This window comes from Macaca thibetana, chromosome 1, assembly GCF_024542745.1.
Source record: "Macaca thibetana thibetana isolate TM-01 chromosome 1, ASM2454274v1, whole genome shotgun sequence".
NCBI lineage: Eukaryota > Metazoa > Chordata > Mammalia > Primates > Cercopithecidae > Macaca > Macaca thibetana.
In genome coordinates, this window is record NC_065578.1 from 120992100 (window position 1) to 121009894 (window position 17795).

General features: G+C 42.6%; 1 protein-coding gene and 1 pseudogene across 5 annotated transcripts in view; one reads left to right on the top strand and one right to left on the bottom strand.

Annotated features, from left to right (window-relative positions):
* The window catches only part of BCL9 (BCL9 transcription coactivator), an 89176-nt gene that overhangs the window by 50539 nt on the left and 20842 nt on the right, over window positions 1-17795 (top strand). For 3 of the 4 annotated variants that reach the window (XM_050749427.1, XM_050749440.1, XM_050749448.1), the window contains exon 2: window positions 17241-17375. The gene's annotated coding sequence lies outside the window, so the exon portion shown is untranslated. Of the gene's footprint in view, window positions 1-12587; window positions 12778-17240; window positions 17376-17795 lie in introns of those variants that run through there. The other variant, XM_050749431.1, reaches the window with a different exon arrangement.
* On the bottom strand, window positions 5792-6866 carry LOC126932747 (transcription elongation factor A protein-like 8; annotated as a pseudogene). The gene has a single exon (XR_007718309.1). The product of XR_007718309.1 is annotated as a transcription elongation factor A protein-like 8 (transcript).

Genomic DNA, 17795 nt, shown 5'->3' on the forward strand with positions numbered 1-17795 from the left:
CAAAGATGTATTTTTTTTCTCCATCCAAGTTCTAGCCTTAGTTTCCGTTGCGGACTCAAGGTTAAGAGGCCCGACTTAGCTGAACCCTCAGTATGATGTGGGTGGTCCTGAAGCCAGTGCCATTTCGGACCCTAGGCTTCCTTTTCTACTCACCACTACTTTTGACCTTGAACTCTCAGATTCTTATTTTTCACCCTTTAACAAAAAAGGACAGTGTACATTTACTTCATTTACAGAAATATGAAATAAGATGAAACAAAAAGGATTGTTTGGGTTCTCCCTCTATCGCCAAGGCATCAAGATGTCAGACTTTAGGAGAAAGAGAGGCTCACTAGTTTCCTAGCGTGGGAGCACCCCCTCCCAGAAGTGCTATCGATGGGGTGAGGTGGAGCGAAGCCAGGAGGAAGAGGAGGGTTTGTCCCAAATTCAGAGGTGGGAAAGCAGTTGCAGAGTTTACCTGAGAGTCTCTGCTAGCTCTTTCTAAAGTCAGAAGCCAATATCGGGACCAAAGAGCACTGTTGTAGGGGTGGTCCAGCATCACATCCCCAGTGACTAAGTGAAATACTGCTTTTGAGACCCTGCACTCCCTAATGCTGATGTGATTTCTAATTTAGGTTAAAGTGTTTGTTCAGTTTTCTTTTTAAACCCAAAATACAGGGAACATATTCAATCCATTCCCAGTTATCTTTGTGTATTTTAGTCATTTAGAGGCAATTTTCCTCCAGACAGATTTACCCTACTGTTTGCCATGCCTTGGGGCTTATACCTCTGCTCTCAGTGGGTGCATGCTTAGAGGATATCAGTGAATTTTAACATTAGCTGGACATGTTGTTACCAGGGTGAGCACCATATCAGCCCAGGCAAACCATCATCCCTGCTCCTAATGGTAGTGATACTGAAAGCTTTACCCTTGACATCTTCCTTTTCTCTTGCATACGTTTTCCTTTGGTGAGCTCATTCATTTTCTTGGCTTCAGCTCTCACCTCTGCACCTCCAGCCTATCCTCTCACTTGGCAAGATATCTCCATTTTGGTGTTCAGTCCCCCATAATTCTAAAACTCGACTCTCTTTCGTCTTTTACAAATCAGCTTCACTTTTCTAAAACACAACTTTATTGAGGTATAATTTACAAACCATAAAATTTACCCATTTTAAGTGTATGACTTAATGATTTTTTTTTGTAAATTTACAGTGTTGTGCAACCACCACTAAAATCCACTTTTAGAACATTTACTTTACCCCAAAAAGATCCCTATACTATCTGCGGTGGATCCCCATTCCCACCTCCACTAATCTGCTTTCCATCTCTATAGATTTACGTTTACAGGACATTTCATGTAAATGAAATAATGCAATATGTAGTCTTTTGCATCTGGCTTCTTTCAGGCTTCTTTTGCTTAGCAAAGGGGTTTTGAGGTACATCCATGTTGTAGTGTGTATCAGCAGTTCATTTCCTATTGCTGTTCATTTCATATTTCATTGTATGGAGAGACTGCATTTTATTTAACCATTCATCAGTTGATGGACATTCAGATTGATTCCACTTTTTGGCTATTAGGAATAATACTGCTATGAACATTCACATACAATTCTTTGTGTAGACATACATTTTTATTTATCTCAGACACCTAGAAGTAGAATTTCTGAGTCACATGGTAAACTTACATTGAACTTTTAAAGAAACTGCTAAACTGTTTTTGAAGGTGACTACAGCATTTTACATTCCCACCAGCAATGCATGAAAGTGATAGTTTCTCCCCATTCTCACCAACACTTACCAATGTCTTTCTTTTTTATTATAGCCATTCCTAGCTGATGTGTAGTGGTAGCTCACCGTAGACCAGTGTCATTTTTTATTTTATTTTTATAGAAATGAGATCTTGCCATCTTGCCCAAGCTGGTCTCTAACTCCTGGGCTCAAGCCATCCTCCTGCCTCAGCCTCCCAAAGTGCTAAGATTACCAGCATGAGCCACCAGCACGTTCTACCCAGTGTCATTTTTGAATTCGTCTCACTTCTGACCATACTGCCCCCACTTTCCACCAATTTTATGGCTAGAAACCAAACACACTATTCTTCCTTCCTCTTACCTTTATATGCTTCAGAAGTAAGCTGCTACAATCTTCTTCAGCTAGCACCTGAATCTCCTACTTCTTCATTTATCTTTACATTGCCCTACCTGGATCTGCATCATTTCACACCTGAATTTCTGCTGTTTTCTGGCTTCTCTCCTTGCCTGTTGTGGCTCTTTCTTCAAATCTTCCTTCCTATAGCTGCAGATTAATGGTTAAAATAGTAACATGAAAAGAGCATGCATGGATATGGAATCGGGGGATCTGTGTTCTAGTTCAGGAATCACCACTCATCATCACGTGACCTTGAACCAGTCTCGTAACTTACCTGAGTCCAGCTCCTTCGTTAAGTTACTTAACCTCTCTGAGCCCGTTTCCTCATATGCAAATTAAGGATAATTATAGAACCTTTCTTATAGAGTTGTTATATAATACATGCAAAGCCCTTAGCACAGTGCCCGGATGTATGAAGAACACTCAATCAGTGCTGGCAAATGTTGTTATTTTAATTATTATTATTAATCATTATGATGGGAGCTATCTACTAGGCCTATCATATGGTTGTCATAAGGATCAAGTGTGGCTGTGAATATAAAAAATACTTTGAAAAATACCATGCAAATTGCAATGGTGTTATTTTTACATGTTTTTTTCCTTTGCATAAGGAGAAAGGCAGTCCAGGATAGCAGCAAGAATACAGGCTTTGCCATTAGCCTGGCATTCAAATCTGTACAGTGCTTTTTAACCATTGCGAGGCTTGAACAAATCATTTACCCTCTCCATTTTGGTTTTCTCATCTGTAAAATGGGTATAATTATAAATCACATTCAGGGTAATGCTGTCAGAACGGTGCCTATTCCACAGCCAGTATTCTGTAAACCGTAGCTTTTTTAAAAAAAACCTCAGTGTATTCTTCTTATATACTTTCTCTAAATTGTATTCTTCATAATTAATTCCCATCTTATTTATCTATCTGTATTCCCCACTGATCCTAACACATACATTGAAGAGAGGCTATAATGTGGAAAGATTAAGCATTTTCACCTCAGGCTGACTTTGGCTTTAATCTCAGCTCCACCACTCTCTAGACACATGACTCAGCACAGTTACCTTACCTTTTTACGTATCTGGTCCCTCAACTGCAAAACAGTTGAGGGAGAGCAATTCATACCTCATGGGGTTATTGTGTATATAAATAAGATCATAGAAAGTCCTTAGAATAGTGCTTGGCACATGCACATACTAAATACTCAATAAACAGCGGCTGCCATTATGTTTGTTTCTACTCACCTTTACCACTATCATTTTCTGATTCACTACCCGCACATAAACTGTGCTCCTTTCAGTCTCTGGCTTGGCTCCTTGTCTCTCCCTCCTGGCCATCCTCCCCTGCTGGAACTGCCCAAATCCTATTCTTCAAGGCCAGTTCGGCTTCTGATCCTTCACAAAATTACCACACACTACTCCAGATTCTAATCATTGCTTCTCGTCCCGCCCTCCCACTCCCCGGAAATCTATCGTTTGTGCAGTGTCTGTAATTCTGTTTAGAAATTAATTATTAAACATCTTCTGTTGTAGTTGTTTCCTCGACTGGACTGTAAGATTCTGGAGGAGGGGTATTTATTCAGCTTCCAATGAAGCTCTCACTCTGCTTTAGTTTGGCATTAGACACGTAGTAGGTGCTTATTAATGCTTGACTGATAAACAATAACTAAGAAAGCAAACACATAAAAGTAATTGCGAGATTTTACAAACGGGGGTTCCTTAACCACCTGGATAGTGCCCTCAATGACTGTGAATCAAGAGTGATCCTGAGCAGTGTTATTCCAAAACACTAGCAGAGAGTAGAGAAAAGAGCAGTTGATGCAGAGCCCCCATATCAAGGTCAGCACTGTTTAAGTTAGCAAAGCCTGTCTTTACTGGCACAGATGACCTTGTTTTTGTTTTCCTCATCACTTCTTGGCATCTCTCACCAATCTGAACCACTTCTTCCAATCCCAGAGGACTTGCTGCCCTCAGAAAGCCCTCTGAGTATCTTTCCCTCTATCTTAAATTTCTGGGGAAAGTTCTCCAAGCTTCAAAATTAGCCTTTTCTTTCTTCCCCACGATATTCCCTCAGTGCAGTTAGCAGTTAAGGAGGATAGAGGTCTGGCCAGATAACTTATTAAAATGAAACAGGGCTAACCTTTTATTATGTTATCCCCCCCAGGGGCTGGGCGAAGTGACATCTTAAATCCAAAGTATGAATTTCTAATGTCAGAATTTACAAGAGTGTGTCAGGAGAGTTGAGGAGATATCAGTAAGCAAGGTTGGGTGTGAGAATGAGTGAGGTATTGAGGGGGTAGCCTTTCAGTGTCCCTAAAATCTCCCCACAGGCCAATTCCATTTTGGAAAATCCAGAGACGGCCAAATGCAACAATAAGAACCAACATTTATCGGGCACTTAACTATGTGCTAGGCACTATTCCTACATGTCTACAGTCACTCATTTATTCCCACACTACTCTGGGAGAAAAATACCTATTATCAGTACTCCACTTTATGGGGGGGAAAAAACCCTAGAGAGGTTAAGTAATTTTTCCAAGGTTATATAGCCTGCTCATGGCAGAGGTAGGATTCAAAATCATGTGGTTTTCACCCAGAAGTGGGTTTTTGAATCACGTGTCTCCCCTTGTAAACATTCTGGGAAAACAGAGGAACAAACTTCATGAGAAACAAACCTAGATATTATCATTATTGCCATCACCATCATCATCACAGCAAACAAGGTGCTGTCCCTGTGTATGCAGGGCACTGCATGAGGTGCTGAGAAGACGAAGAGGCATCCAGCCCCACTGTATGCCTGAATCAACCTGACCCTCAGATTGCCTCAAGTGCTTCCACCTCTGTGAAGTAGTTCTGCTCATGTCTTCTCCCTCAAATAATGTATTTCCTCTGATTGCCGATTTACTTTTTGCTTCTGCTCTGCCATTTATTTATTACCTTCTATCTTGCATTGTGGTTATTTATATACATTGTCACATTGCTGAGTCCGTTGCCTGGCTGACTCCTACGCATTCTTTAAGATTCCACTCAGGTCTTATTGCATACCCTGACTCTCCTGCCTGGACTAGATACCTTTCTTCTGTATGCCCAAACACTTGGCATTTATTCATATTATGCCACTTATTATAAGTGATTATAAGTGTTTACTTGTCAATATTTTTAACAAGCTAGATCCCAGATCCCAACATCAGGGGAGTTAAGTTATACTTTTTTTGAATCTTCAGAACTTTGCACAATACCCAGCACATGGTAGGCACTTAGTAAACTCTTTTTTTTTCTTATTAATGAATGAACCCTCCATACAAATCTGATTATACTTTGAAAACAGAATTGAATGTCAGATTCATTTTTTGTATCCCCCAAGCCCTGCACTTAGTAGTTGCTCAATAAATATTACGATAAATAAATAATTGAAAAACAAAAGAGATGTGAGATTCTGCTCTTGGGATATGGGGGAAGACTGGGAGCTAGAGCAAAAGTTTGCATATCTGGGCTATATTTTTAAGTTGATTATAATAAACATCTACCACTAAAATAGATGAGAAAGAAAACATTGTTTTTGATCAAAATTACTTGGCTACAAAAATATAGTTTAATATCCAAACCCAGGTCCATATGACTCTAAAACCAGTATTGTTTCTGTTATACAATATTGTTGAGAGCTTTTTTTTTTTAATCTGTAATAATTGCCAGTTTATTCCTCTGGCTAAGAGATCCAGAGGTAATTTGAGGTTTACATTTCTTTTTTATTGTTCTTTCATCAAGAGTTTAGGTGCCCCCATTGCCCTCATAAGCTGGTTGCAAATTATTTGACTCTTACTTGTAAAAAAAATCCTTAATTCTTTTTGTGTGTGAGACACGTGTTCACTAAAAAGCACATACAAGCAAAAAGAATAAAAAGAAGAAAACAAATAAAATTTCACATCACACAGAAATAAGCTTGGTTAAGTTTTTGATGTATGTTATATGGATGCATGTATACACACATGCACACACACAAAGTTTGGAATTTTATCCTATATATGTGAGCTGATATTAAATATGCTGCTTTGCCATAACCTGTTATGTTTTACTTTACAACATGGAATGAACACATTCCCATGCAAATGTGTGAAAGTTTCCAATTGAGAAATAGACCTGGAAAATGGGTCAAAATCCAAAATCCAATGAGGTGCTGGTACCAAGGAAACTACCTAAAACAAAATTTCATCAGATTATTAAAAGTAAAATGGAGGTCAAAGATACAACAGAAAATGCTAACAGAAAGCAAGCTTGGGCCAGATTTTAACATTAGGCAAAAATGAATTCAAGGCCTAAAGCACACAGGATAAGGACAGCTGCGTGAATGTCTTTGCTTCCAATGCATCTTCACAAACTTGTTTCTTACTCTTCTTCTCTCTTCCCTAAGCCTTTCAAGCTCATCTACTCCTCTTATCATTTCTTCAGGGTTCAAAGGCCTAACGGGTGTGTCCTCTTTAAATCCCTGGCCAGGCTGTTTCCTTCTGCCTCCTGGCTTACACCTTCTTCGAAGGTTGAGGATTTCCTTCTGCCTCCTGTGGTACATCCTCCAAAGGGCAATCTTCCTCGGCCTTTGGCATGTTCTGTGGTTTTCCCTCATTTTCTTCATAAGACTTTTGCATATTGAGTATTTTTTATTTCCTTTTTGAATACATTAATTCTGAAAGGATCTTGGGCACTTTTCTCCTTCTCCAGCAATAGGGAGCTGCTACAGGGAAACAGGCCCTGGCCTATAAGGCATATTGTTGAGATCTTAAGGTAGATAGAGGGGCCCTCATTGGGCCCAGCAGAACCAGCAGGGCTTAAATAATTAAAAAGGAATAGACACTGCATGAACTATGTAAAAAATGGTGGTATATGTAAACCGCTTTTTAAAGAAAGCTCTATCTGGCAAGAGCATGTAGAATTGACTGATAAGGGGAGAGGCTGGAGGCAGGGATATCTATCGCAACAGTCCCATCTTGGAAACAGAAAACAAGAAATTGATTTAAGGAGGAATTTGTGGACACTGGTGATGAGAGGAGACAAAGGCAGAAGATGTTGAGTCAGGATTACCACAAAGTTTTAAGTCTAAGTGAAAGATATAGGGAATTCAGAAGTGAGACTTAATCTTGACAGATGGTGAGTTTGCTTTTTGACATGTTAAGTCACTTTAGATGAGCAAGCTGAGTAGGTAGAAATGCAGGATTAAGTTCAAGAGAGGCCTGAGCTAGACCTGTAGATGTGCTGGTCATAGCTAAAGTTCTTTAAACTTCAAAGAGATGATAGCTAAAGTTAGGAGAGTGAAATGACCTAGGGAAAATTGGAGAGAGACAAGATCAAAGAACCAAAGACTTTCAAGAACATCCACAATTAGGAGACAATGGGAAGAATTTAAATCAATGAAGAAGGCAAAACTGTAATATCATCACATCTTGGAATTAACAACTAAAAAGAGATTCAGGGAGGAAAGGATATTCGTTACATGAATTTGGCAATTAGGTTTGGCCGTATTGGACAGAGCATTTTGGTAGAATGGTTGGGTTAATTACAGAGGAGGAAACACAATTGTTGTGGCAGAGAATGTAGGTTGCCCTCTGGATAAATTGGGAATATTAAAAAAAGGGGGAAAAAAGGGTACTAATGTAAGAAAAATTTTACTGAAGATTCTAAAGCAAAGAGTAAGAAGCCAATGGATGGGAGAAGAGTGAGCAAGCTCCTTCAGAGGTGAGATGAGATGACAAGGTTGGTCTTGCAGTGTAGAAGTAGTATGGATAGAATTTGGAATAATCGCTGTGGAAAATGATAGAGACAACAATGAGGATACATAAAAGGATTACAAAGTGGTAAGTAAAGAAATTCAATGTCATCACCTTAATTTTGGTTGGGATCCATTTTCTTGGCTTCATGTTTTTTCTAGCAATATCTGGTTGACCAGATGTGGAAATAAGGAAGTGAAGGTACATCTTAGCATTGGGAATTTCCATGGCCAGAATGGTGGATGGTCAAGGATTCCATGGAGACAAAGTGGCCAGTGAGTGCAACCTGAATGCAAACCATAAAGGTGAAATCAAGGCTGAAATAGTTGGGTAGTAATTCTAGAGAAACTGGGAAGAGATTGATTGTGTGAGCTGGGAAGAGTCCAGTAGGACAGGCTGAAATCAGGAAAAACAAAATAGGTCATCTGGAGGGCAAAATTCCTACGGAAATGTCTAGGAGAATTAAACAAAGTAGTGGAAACACCCAGAATTATTGTTGGGAAAGCAGTTATGAATAAGAAATGAGGCTGGGTTCAGTGGTTTATGCCTATAATCCCGACCCTTTGGTAGGCCAAGACAGGAAGATTGCTTGAGGCTAGGAATTTGAGACCGGCCTGGGCAAACATAGGAGACTCTCTCTAAATAATAAATTAGTGGAAATTGAGGAAGAAAAGGAAAGTGGGATTCTAAGAATTGATGTGAAGAACTGGTATGAAGAGCAAGAGATTTGGAGAGAAATGGTTAAAGCATGTGGAACACGTAGATTGTCCTTTGCTAAGGCATGATGGACAATGGTTAAATAGGAAAAGTGGGAAGGATCAGGATCATTATGTCAATCATTTAGGGCTCAGGAAATGAGAATGTCATAAAACCTGAATTTTAGAAGGTAATGAGAATAGGAAGCACAACCATGCAGGTTTGAGGATGAAAACAAAGGGGAAGCATTGGTGGTAGGATCTGAATGTCACTTCAAAGCTTCATAATAATGGTGACTCTGATTCCCAAGTTGTGAAGAACAGGTATGTGGTGACACAGAACAAGACTCAAGCTCTCATCGAATGCCAGGGGCCTCAGGTGAAGCTGCAGGAGGAAAGGAGGCGGGAAAATTGATTTCCACCTAACAAAGGAGACAATTAGTTTTAAATTTTCCAGCCAGGGATGAAGCTCTGGGACTCCCCCATTGACTTCAATAGACTGGTGAAAGGTAGGATAAGGAGATTTGTTTCTTTTTCCTAGGAAACCTAAAAAAGAAATAATTTCCTGGCCATGTTATTACAGCATTGGGGCACAGCACTATGAAAGTCAAGAGATTAGATTGACTTTCTAATGGTTAGATGCTATTCCATTCTTACCCTTCATTTTCAATCATTAATGACTCTCTTGATAGTATTTTTTTGAAGCTGAAATTCACCAGTTTTGGTGAACAATGAGGTAGATGAATCGGTAATAAATATTAATAGTACAAGCAGCAGGAGCCCACGGACAAGCTGAGGGCTTTGACCAAGGCAAGAATTTGTTAAGCCTTCTCATAACCCTGATACCAGCTGGCTGAGTGGGCTCAACCTTTCTTAGTCTTGGTTTCATCATTTCTAAGGTAGACTTTCATATTCTCTCCTACAATAATAAATATTGTTAGGAATGAACAATCATTGGAATTTAGAATACTGCTGTGGAGTCTTGGACTTAAATTCTAGTCCCTAAAACTGAGCATAATCTTGGCAAATCATTGAACTTCTATGCCTTAGCATTCTGTAAGACAGGATGGAATTCCTTCCAATCCTAAAATTTAGGTGTAAGTTTATCAAGAACTGAGGAAACAAAAGCACTTGTTGCCTCAACTTGAAAGTGGAGTTTACAGGTGGAAAAACTGGAGGCAAACCTAACATAAATGCTATGATTAGCTAAAGAACTAAGAAGTCAAACTTACATCATCCATGTTTGCAACACAGTGAGTGCTCATCATTATGAGAAGCAAATTTCAGTAAGTGAGAAAATCAAAACCAAGTCTCTTTAGCATCAAAATCCTTTATTTTTAGCAATTTTACCATTTGGGTAAAAAAATGATTTCTTATCTTAAAATTTCTAGAGTAGCAGTAACAGTTTGAAGCTTTTATTCATAGGATGCTTTTAAAAAAGCATTTCATTATCCATTAATGTTTATGTACATACAGTGTGTTAAATCCTTATACACCAAAATAGAATTCTTTCTCAAGTGAGATGAAAATGCATACAAGGTAGAAAATTCAGAGTGCAAAAATTCTAGTAATATAAACTATTTAATAGAATAAATTCTATTTTAAAACACATTTCTATCCCATCTGCAATGCAGCTAAATTACCATTTCTATGGAACCTCTAACCTTTAGATTTCATGACTTTTAGCATGCTTAAATTATCAATATTATTATTCTTTTACCCTAGTGTCGTATGTTTAATATTCGTTTGTATTTTTCTTCTGATTCAATAATAAGTTTGAAGTTTGACACATATGGCTGCATGAGGGCTTAACGCTTAGTAAAATGGCTAAGACTTTCTTTTAACATGTGTATTATTGTTATTGAGTTTGTTTTGAGCTTGCTGAGCAGAGGTGATCTGGTCTGGGATTCCCCCCAGGCCAGAGCTTATTTTGGCAGTGGTTTTCTCATACAGATAAGTCCTGTGAGTTCCTTCTTTCCACCTCTTTCCACCTAACATTAGCAATCCCAAATGTTTCTTGCATATTCCTGATTTGGTTGTCTTTTCTAATACCATAAGAAAAGTCCGTTAGGTCCATACCTGACTTTTTCCTCCTGCCTTTTCTTACAAGGGTTCTTAGCTATGTTACATCAAATATTCTATGCCCCAAACTTAACAAAAGGCATTTTAATTATTTTCTGTTTGGAATTCTTCAATTGATCTTAATATTGTTTATACCAACTATTGCCTTTCTTCTTTAATTTATATCCTCAGTCATGACAGAAGACAAAGAGAAAATACCTTGCCACAGTTTTTCATAGGATCTAAGCAGGGGAGGCAGGGTATAGTAACTTACATTGACCAGTTAAAGAGTTTTAAATGATTTCTAAAGCAGATCGGCTTTATCATTTAGGGCTCTCTTGACCATCCTTTACAACTAGCACCATTCCTTAAAAGGTTGCCCAAGGAAGGTTTCCTTTAGGAAGGGAAATCGACACAGGAATAAGTACCCTGGTTAAAACCATGGGTGACAGAAGCAAGAGCAGAAGACTTATCTCGTTCTCCTGGCCATATTGCCTCCATCTGTCTCCAGGGAGAACACGCAGTACACTCTAACATGGGCAGTCTTCACCTAACTGATTCAGAAGAGCTGCGGGGTCAGTGCACAGTTGCCAAAGCAGCTTACTTAGATCAAGACCCCACAAGGCACAAGCACAGAGGTGCAACAACAGTGTATTTTGGGGAGGGTGCAGAGCAGACAGATCTATAATAACAGTTGTTCACAGCAGCAACCAGGGCCACACAGATGAAGCAGGAATAGCCCGAATCTGAGCTTTGATTCAGCCACATGCTCTAACCATGATGCTGTCATTTTATCCTTCTGAGAAAAAGTGTAATCTAATGGGCTACCCTCTCACGACAGCGCCGGGATCCTCGGGCTTTGAGCCCTCCAGAGCAGAGATCTTCCAAAAAATTAGGGGAGCTACCCCGGCTGTGAAGCGACGTGAGGTCCTGGACAGAGGTCCCCTCTGTAGGCACCAGGCAGCGATGCCTGAGCCAGGCTGGGCCAGGCCTGATGTGAAAGGAGACCCGGCACCCCTGGCGCATCAGCGGGACTCCTGCACTTCGCAGAGGGTGGAGGAGAGCGCAGTCCCGGGCAGGGGTTGCTCCCCTGCGAGGGGAGAAAGCCGGCCATGGCCCAGGCGGTGCAGACTCAGGGGTGGAGAGAAGGGACCGGAAAGCAGGGTGGAACTGCGTCCCGGAGGTGTGAGGAGGTGGCCTTGAAGGTTGAGGGCTAGGCCGGGACCTGGGCGGCAGGGAAGAGTGAAGGAAAGACCGGCTCTTCAATTCGTTTCTGTCAAAGATGGCCAAATTCCACGCTGCCCTTCCCCCTCCGCGCCTTTCCTAGCCCCGCTGGGTTGCTCCCAGGGCTGCGCGAGGCGGCGGGGAGGTCCGGGAGAGTGCGCGCGTGGGGAGGAAGGGACGGGAAGAGGAGACCCTCCCGGGCCGCACCTCCCGCCCCGCCGGCCCCTCGGGAGGCTCTGGAGTTGCGGACTAGAGCTCTGCCGCTTTAAGCTGGGGAGTGGGCGTCCCCTCCGGCCGGGTGACGGTCTGGGGTGGGCCCTGGCGGGCGTGCCTATGCAAACCAGGAGGTGGTGCCGGCGGTGGGCGGGCCCGTAGTAAAATATCGGGGGCGGGGCGCCGGGAGGCGCGGCTGCCTGGTGGGCGGGGCCCTGCGGGAAGCGGGAGGGAGGAGGCCGCGGCTGGTTGGTACCATCGCGCGCGTCCGGGGAGGGGGACGAGCGACTTTCCCTGGAGGGGCGGGCCCTTCCCGGTGGCGGGGCCGGACGCTGAGGCGGGGCGGGGCGGTCCCGGTTCCCTGCGGGCGGGACGTCGGGCCGGGGGGAGGGGGCACCCTCCGCTCGCGTCCGAGGCGGGGCCGGCTGTACCTTTCGTGGCGCGGTGCGGCGGGGGAGGGCCGAAGGGAGGGAAGGGGCGGGACCGGGAGGGGGGAGCCGGAAAGGGGGAGGCGCCGGCGGACAATGGAGCCTATGTGTGCTTGCCGGAGTGGGACGGCGCCGCCGCCGCCGCTGCCGCCGCCGGGGGGAGACGCTGCGCCGCCGCTGCCGCTGGCCCCGGCCCCGGCCCCCCGGGGCTGAGAGCCGCCCCGGCCCCAAGCCTCTTCCCCTGCTCCGCACCTCCTCTCCCCTCCCCCACTCCTGCCTCCGGGGTAAGTGGCACCTGGGGGAGGGGGAGGGGAAGGACCGGAGCCGGGGGTAGTGGGGGCCGGGTCCGCGTCCGCGTGTTTTGAGCCGGTTTGGGGGCAGGGGTAGCCACAGCCACGAAGAGCGGGGTGGAGGGGGGCAGAAAAGGGGCGGGGGCCAGGGTTGCGGGTTTAGTGAGACGAGTCTGGAGGAACCTGTGGGGGGAGGTGGGGGTGCTTCACGGGCGGTGGGGAGAGATGGGGGCATCTCTTTTTTTCAGAGGTTGTGTCCCAAGCAGTGCTTGGAGAGGTTAAACCAGGAGAGTGAGCACGGTCCCAGGGTCTTGGGATGCAGGTTGGAGGGGCGAGCTGGAGAGCTAAATAAGGGAATTGGGATTGAGTTTGATGGGGTCTGTAAGACCCCTCAGATGGAGAGAGGTAAAGCCGACTTTGCAGGCCAGTGACTTGTTGAAGGGTAGAGGGAGGTGGAAGCTAGGGAGAATGTATGAGTAGTTAAGGGCCGAGGCAGGTGAGTTGGTGATGTCTAGGTCACTGAGTCATTGTGGGGGTCGTGGGACACACCAGTGATTTCCAAAGTGGAGCCCTAGTCACCGGCCTTTGAAAGTTGCAGAAACTATTAAGATGTCACTGATTTAGTGTTGGGTGAGCCTGGTGAAATGGAGATATCCTAAGTAAAACAACAGCAGGGTTGGTTATTATGTCCAGAGGGAAGGAGAGGGAGGGGCCAGAGGCCTATAATAGTATTGCTGGGGGCCTTATGGGAAGGCTACCAAGCATAAAGGAGGCGGCCAGAAATCTGTCCTCCCAAGAGGTCTGAAGGAGGGGGAAGGAAGAATGGGTTTTTAGTGATAGGAGAGACTTAGAGCCTACATTGGAGTCCAATTGGGGACTAATAAAGTTACTAGATAAGTTAGAGAAATGGACATAAGTATCTCGTAGTAGAGAGTCTGTAAGATGGGATAGAATTGATGCAAAATTTGACTTTGGTTACGGCAAACATAGGTAAATCCCTGGCAGTGATTTCAGTGGGGAAATGACTGTCAATGTAAAGAGTTACATTTTGGTCAATGATGGGTATTGGAGTATTAGTTATCACTTGATATATTCAGGAATTAAATGTTCGTTTTTGGGGCAGAGATTTGGACTCGTGCACTGAGCAAAGTGATGAATTAGAACTAACAGACAGTAAGGATAAATTGTAAAATCATTGAGAGATGGGAGGAGGGGGCAAAAGGATGTTGGAAGTAAGACATGTGGGTTTAGAACCTTTGTGGAAATTGTGCAACATGATTGTCCTGTTTTGTGTTTTTTACTGAATACTAGTGATTGGAAAGTTTTAGCAAGAAAGAGATGTTTGTGTGAATAGTGTAATGGCCCTACATAAAAATTTAAGAAAGACCTCCTTATTCACTATTGAAAAACACCCAAACTATTAAAGACAGAGATGGGTTTATAAGAGGAGCTGTTAGTTAAATGGCATAAGGATGCTTTGAGAAATGAAGATTCCATTAGTTGTTTGAGGGTTTGGATAAAAAGAGAAATTGTATTTTATTTTTTTTATTTTTATTTTTATTTATTTATTTTTTGAGATGGAATCTCGCTCTGTTTCCCAGGCTGGAGTTCAGTGGTTTAATCTCGACTCACTGCAACCTCTGCCTCCGAGGTTCAAGTGATTCTCCTGCCTCAGCCTCCCAAGTAGCTGGAATTACAGGCACATGCCACCATGTCCAGCTAATTTTTGTATTTTTAGTAGAGATGGGGTTTCGCCATGTTGGCCAGGGTGGTCTTGAGCTCCTGACTTCTGGTGATTCACCTACCTCAGCCTCCCAAAGTGCTGAGATTACAGGTGTGAGCCAACGCACCTGGCTAGAATTTTTTTTTTTTTTTTTTGAGATGGAGTCTCCCTCTGTAGCCCAGGCTGGAGTGCAGTGGCACGATCTCGGCTCACTGCAACCTCCGCCTCCCCATCCCAGTTCAAGCAATTCTCCTGCCTCAGCCTCCACAGTAGCTGGGATTACAGGCATGCGCCACCATGCCCAACTAATTTTTGAATTTTTAGTAGAGACGGAGTTTCACCATGTTGGCCAGGCTGGTATGGAACTCCTGACCTCAAGTGGTCCACCTGCCTCCACCTCCCAAAGTGTTGGGATTTCAGGCGTGAGCCACTGTGCATGGCCTAGAAGAGAAATTTTAATGTAAATTTGAGAAGAGTTGAGATGAGGGATGGGAGTATGAGATTTGGAAGTTTTATGACTTAGAGATTTGGAATTGAACCATTAAAATATTTTGTTAATAGCCATGTAGAATATAAGATGATAATGATTTCAAAAGAGATGGTAGATAGGGAGGTCATTGGCTAAAAGATAAAAGAACAATTTCCATAGAGTTCTCTTTGTATAAGGTAAGTGTATGTCACTTGGCTCCTCAGAAGTGTCTGCTTCTGTGAATAAAAAGAAAATGCTCTCTGGTTTGTGGGGAAAAAGAATACAGATGTTTCACAAGCATTATAATCAACTAAATGTTTGTTCATGGTGACTTGGTACAGTAATTAGAGCCTTGGTTGTAGAATCAGGAAGTTCATTCTCCCATTGACTTATGTGTGACTTTGAACAAATCCCTTATATTTCTCATATTTCTCCAGTTCTCCCATCTACAAAGTAGTAAGACCACCTGCCCTAACCACTCATAATGGCGTTTCTGCCTGACAGGTTAGTGCCTAACTGCAAAGTGCTCTGAACATCTCTTAGAATGAGGGATTATGTAGCCCAACTCTTCCAATTTCTGTAAAACTACTATCTCACTAACAGACCAAATTCAGCTTTGGTAATGTGCTTTATCAAGGAACAAAAAGGAGTATCTTGTACATCTGTCTTGTTCTGTTGTTTGGGTTTTTGTTTTATATTAGTTTTGAAAGGTAATGCCTTTCTCCCTTTAGTGGCAAGACAGTAATAGTGATGACAATTGTAGAAATGTAAGCAAAGGTCCCCATGGGAGAGTAGGAAGATAGATGCTGTGAGTGCTAACCTAGGCTACGCCAACCCCAAATGTCTGTGGCCTTGGATATGTTTCCTGGCTTCCTGGCAGCTTAATTTTCTTCAGCTATGAAATAGTGTTGGTGGAATAACTTCTCTTCCTGCCTTGGTGAAGATTACTTGCTCTAGATCAGGGTTTTTTGTTTGTTTGATTTGTTTTTTTTTTAAATTGAGACGGAGTCTTGCTCTGTCGCCCAGGCTGGAGTGCAGTTGCACGATCTTAGCTCACTGCAACCTCCGCCTCCTGGGTTCAAGCAATTCCCCTGCCTCAGCCTCCTGAGTAGCTGGGATTACAGGCACACGCCACCATGCCCAGCTAATTTGTGTGGTTTTTTTTTTTTTTTTTTAGTGGAGACAGGGTTTTCGCCACGTTGGCTAGGCTGGTCTCGAACTCCTGACCTTGTGATCCACCTGCCTTGGCCTCCCAAAGTGTTGGGATTACAGGCTTGAGCCACCGTGCCCGGCCAGTTCAGGGGTTCTTAACCTTATAATGTCCCATGTATTCCTTTGGCAATCTAGTGAAACATAGGACCCCCTTCTGAGAATGTTTTTTAAATGCACAAAATAAAATACATTGAATTATAAATGAAATGGAAACAGTCATCAGAATATTAATTGTAACATGTTTCTTTATAACACATTATTAAATAATAAAATACAGCTGCAGGTCTAATGAGACTGTAATTTTTGAAGTAGTGTATATATTATACCAAGATATCTGCAACAAAACTATGTGACATGAAAATGTCTTGTGGTTTCTGTTGGTGACAAGGTCACAGAATTGCTAACGCTATCAGGGATGGTTACTTCCATTCATCATTGAAGGCCATGCTAATTATTACTTAGAGGTTAGTCAAAATGAACATCTGAGCTTTCCCCAGGAGTTTCACAAACATCTTCCCCTCCCCCAAGTCTATCCACAGACCTCTTGAGAGTCAGTGGGATCCCAAGTTAGGAACTCTTACCCTAGACCAACTGATTTTTGAAAGTTATATTATCTCATGGCCTGTTGCATTTTAGGCTTTGCAGTGTTTTTTAGCATCTCCACCATGCTAAGAACAGGAGCACAGAGAAGACATGAAACAAAAGTCCATTTCACAACCTGTGGTGACTGTTTTTGGTTGTGGAAAATGTTAAAAACAATGATTAAAATGAGGCTTTTGTATTTGGTGGCTTTTGATTTTCTGAGCTCCCAGTCATCCATTAGCATGGTTAGGCCGCAGTGGGATGGAGATGGGCTGCAGTGACCCTATCTTGGACTTCTTGTATTTTGAGTTTTAGTGGTTTTGCCTTCCTTCTCCATTTTTGACCTAATTGTTTTCTTACTGTTTCTTCTTCCAAAGATTGCTTTGGCTGCAGAGCATTGGGGAATGGGTGGTTTTCCTTGGAATCAGTATAAATTGAAGTATGAACTTTACTTTTTCCTTATCCCTATAGGACTGAATGTGGGACCAGTTGCTGTCATTCCGCTTTGACCGAAACATTCCCATCTGATTGGGCGGTAGAGATCATTTTTGGAAAGTTCTTCCGTGTCCTGATGTAGAAGAAATAGCAAATTGGACATATTGAAAGGTAAAGAACATCCTGATAAGTCGTTACTTTTGTGATTCAGTCTGAATATGTTGGATTTTTGTTTCTGTTTCTGTAGGGCCTCTTGTAAGTTAAAACTACATTTATTCATTATTCTAAGAATTCTCAAGGCAAAAATCATCAAACTAAATGCAAGTCAAAAATATAAGAGCAATTATCTTACACCTTTCTGTGAGCAGGGACTTGTGCAGTAACTCATTTCATAGGGCCAAGGATAAAGGCAGGTGGTGAGAAGTTAAACAGGTATTTATCATGTCATCTTTAGTTTGTGTGAATGCAAGGTAAAGGTAGCGATACAAGAAGCCCCAAGCTCATTATAATACATGGATCAAACAGCATTAATTGAGTTTCTACCAGGTATCAGGTGCTGAGAGGAGGAATGACAGTGCCCTCAGGGAGTTC